The sequence below is a fragment of the Neopelma chrysocephalum genome, unplaced genomic scaffold, assembly GCF_003984885.1.
Source record: "Neopelma chrysocephalum unplaced genomic scaffold, ASM398488v2 Primary Assembly neopelma1_45, whole genome shotgun sequence".
NCBI lineage: Eukaryota > Metazoa > Chordata > Aves > Passeriformes > Pipridae > Neopelma > Neopelma chrysocephalum.
The window spans coordinates 5475469-5479453 of NW_020897704.1; the positions used below are offsets into that span (position 1 = coordinate 5475469).

Below are 3985 nucleotides of genomic sequence, written 5' to 3' on the forward strand. Positions count from 1 at the left end.
ATTAAAGGGATTACACTCAGAACATATGGTCAGATGTAGCAGCGACAAGTACAGTACCTCACTGAGAGTCAGATGCAGACATGGGTAAAAAGGTCTTAATGTTTTATATGATTCCTATTTATCATTAGCGGGCATTGATTAAGTAAGTAATATGACTTATCTCAGGCACACAGCTTTGCTCTGAAGCATTTGCAGTCCAGAAAGACAAACAGTAGGCAAAGTGTAAGGGAAAAGGATGAATATATTTTTTAAAAACAAATACCATCTATTTCCACTGGCCCTCTGCCTAGCATTATTAACTTGCAATACTTTGTAGGCATCCAAGTTGAATCTTCCTGCTGTTACTGGAAAATTTTTCTTGGCTCAGATATGAAAACAATTTCCTTTCAAACTCAACACTATGTTGTTACAACATCCACTTTGATAATCTAATGGTCAAATGTGATGACTGTCTCCTGGAGCACCTCACAGGGACACTATTGTTGTGCGACGGTGACCTTACATCTGGGAACAGCCTTGCTTAGGGCTTTCCAAATCTCTTACAAGGCCATATGACAGATATGTGTAAGGCTCCATGCCAGTCACGCTGGTTTAAAAACTCCTTGACAGTCATGCCACTTGTGACTCCCTGTGCTGCTGTGACATATGACCCTTACACTGCAAATATTCTTCTATATTATGCAAGGGTGTCACTACAGAAGGAGGATTATGTGATGTCATGGCTAGAGTCTGATCCTGCCTCATCCCCAGATGTACAAGCAGAAAACAGTTGAGTGGATTAGTATGTAAGTGGCTTTTAGAGGCAACTGCCCCCTTATTCTGACATTGCTAGGTGAACAGATGCTAGATATTGCTAGATATTGCTGCTAGGTGTTGCTGAATGGCCCCAATCTGCTCAATAACCATCTGCATCAACTTATAACATAGGATAACCCTGGAGAAAAGCAGCCAGTGGAACCAACTCACCTTTGTCATATACACTGGTACCTTATTTTTACTTTAGGCATGTACACATTACTCTATTTTTATCTCTTGACAGCTACAAGACTTAGTCATAGTTGGTAGCTGATCTCATCTCCTCTTCACTGGCAAAAAAAAAAATCTAGTCAGAGCAACCGTATAACTTCTAACAGGAAACTGTATCAGGCACACCTGATCTGCTAAAACAGAAGACACATCAAAGCAGAAAACATTGATAAGAGTAGGTGTTTAAGGTAATCCTTTCTTTCAGGCTACATAATAGACTACCCTGGCAGAATGGAGATGCTGGAGGAGATCTTTCACTGCCTAACTTAATGTTCCTAGCTTCAGTATGTCAGTATGCTAGTGTCATATGTAGCAAAATCTCTAGTCTACCACATAGGTGCCTATGAAGCCTACATGTTCCTGTTGGAACAAAGGGTTTATTATTAATTCAAATGTCTTCTAAAAACTACTATTTCTCAGGCATATGAATTCCGTGTTGTTTTCTCCTATATCTACCCTTCTTAAAATAAAAATCAAACCATACCACATTGTCAGGTTCCTCCTCTGACTCCTTACCCATCGCTGTTTTCACTGTTACCAACATGTCTTCACTTTGCCAGCAGTTAGCTTGACAAGCTGGAGAGAAAAAAAGAGAAGATCTCAGGTCTTGCTTTCCTTGACTTTAGAAATTAATGTTGTTATCAAGGGAAGTGTTAACATAATGAAAGCAAACTTGACTTTCAGAAAAATCAGTTAGCTGGAGGCAAGTAGGTACATCCCTTTGGCTTGTAATCAATCAAGTTCAGGGAACGCAGGAATGACTATGTATTGTATACAGCACAAGCACATTGGAGTAAGAGTCTTCCCAGACTTTCTTTGGACCATCTCCAAAGGACTTGGAAAGGCCTGTGTAATGAACTGTTAAAAAAACTATCAAGTGGGCAGATGCAGAAGCAAAGGCAAAGGTATATATCTGCTTTAACTATGTTAGCTTCATGAGCTGTTGGGCCTGGGGGAGACCTGAAGTTTGATTGGAACCTTTCTGCCCTGTGACATATCAAAAGAAAGATTATATATCTATCTCTCCTTGTTCTCCCAAAGAAAGGAAAGACTGACCATCAGCAGAAAAGCTGAGTGAGAATCACATGATCTCACGCTGCCAGTGACAGGGTGAGGAACATTGACGGCGTGACAATGCACAAAGTTGATGTCTTGGAAAAGTCCTTTCATCAAGGGTTTAGGGATCAGTGCTGCAAAGATTTTAAGCACTAATAGCACATAATATCACTATCTAAAGTTCTGTCTAGACTTGGAGACCAAGGACAGATTGTCCTAGATTAGACAGGTTTCAGGGAGATTAGATAAAGTCCCTCAATTTTTTTCTTTAACTTGTGATATTAATGAAACAGAGCTCATTAGTATATCATTAATTCAGTACAGCTCCTTTCAAGTACAAGTGTGAAGACACATGGAAATAAAGTGCTTGGTCCTTAACATTAACAACAGGCTGTAATTTTCCTCAAAAGGATTCACTATCTTTTAAACTGTTAAGGTCAAAAATCTCTTTATCCTGAGAGCTCCATGGCAAATGATTTTGTTAACACAGATTCCATTTACATCGCAGGACCTTGAGCCTTTCCAGACAGTTAAGATAGGCAAGGTTCCAACAACGAAAATGAAAGGGAGGAGATTCCAGTAACTCACTCTTCTCTCCAGCACCTTGAGGAGTCATACCAATTTTAAGGCAATCAAAGTGCTTATGTACTACTGCAGAGCATCTAGTCTGAAAGAAATCAACACTTCTTGGGTAGGTGTTAAATGCTCCAATCTTCTCATCAGGAGATTCTCATTAATGAAAACACTTCGTGGGGATGAATACAGGGAGAAGACAATACAGAACTGAGAGGTGTAAAGGGCTACATTCACTGTGGTGGATCCTCATCCTCCCTTATCTGAGGCCAGGTGCTTACAATCTGTGATCCTGTCAGCTCTTAGTAGCTACCACAGTGAAGCTTGGTGGTTGTTTACATCATAAACCTATGTCATAGATATCATTACTGTGGTAACAGAGAGGAACAGTCAGGCAATTTCAGTGTACCAGAGACCCCAGATCCTACAATCTCTGCTCCCAGAGAACACCCAAGGGTCAGTGGAAACGTTCAGTCCTCCCTTTCTGTCCTCCCTTTCTTCTCCACATGCCTCTCTGCCTGAACAGAGAAGGAACCAGTGAACCCTCTCAGGTCAGACAAGGAGAAGGGAGAGAACTTTGGATAATTGCAGTGGCAAAGGATCTATCAGGTCTTGTTCCTAGTAAGAGAAAAGGTATGCAAAAATTCTGACCCCGGTTTCCTTGGGAAAGTATGTAGACAACCTATGAGACAGCATGAGAGGCAGGGACATTTATTGCCCTTGTTTTCATGAAGGGCAGATATCACACACACACTCACACACAAACACACGTTTCATTTCGAGCATGCATTTGGCCTTTAAAAGGTATGTCCCTGGTTGTCCTTTTCCATGCCATGCTCACCTTGTCCTGTCTCATCCCTTTCCCTCCTGAACTCTTCTTGGGAAAATTTGGGAGAACTCTACCCAAATATCCTTTCTCTCTCAGTCTCTGTCATTCTCTACTGCCTGCTCCCAACAAATACACCCACATGTAATTCCTTTTCAGTTTTCCAAACTAGTTTGAGTACTATTTGAGCTGTATTTCTGACTGTGATTAAATAGTTGGCAAGCGGTTACAGTGTTTGCCAAAAAACATAATACTAGCAATGGAGAGGCTGATTTCAACAATCAATGCAATTTCAACAATTAATTTGTCCTCTTCTTAATACTGTTACACTTACTACTGTTGCTGCCTTTACTTACTTAATGTTATTGTAGAAACCTGGAAAAGAAAGCTGTCATCTCTTTCTGACTCTCAGTGAATAGAAACCCTGTATGTATTATTGAAAAAAAAAAAAGAAACAAGGAAAAAGGCTGGGGATATATTCTTCCAACCCTTTCATCTGCATTT

At 40.4% G+C, this 3985-nt stretch overlaps 1 long non-coding RNA gene across 1 annotated transcript; it reads right to left on the bottom strand.

The window, feature by feature from the left end:
* Positions 1-723: 723 nt before the first annotated feature.
* On the bottom strand, positions 724-2714 carry LOC113965602. Its single transcript, XR_003533579.1, has 3 exons — positions 2671-2714; positions 1543-1602; positions 724-1085 (listed from the first exon to the last, which is right to left on the bottom strand). It is a non-coding gene; the product is annotated as an uncharacterized LOC113965602 (long non-coding RNA).
* Positions 2715-3985: the final 1271 nt, after the last annotated feature.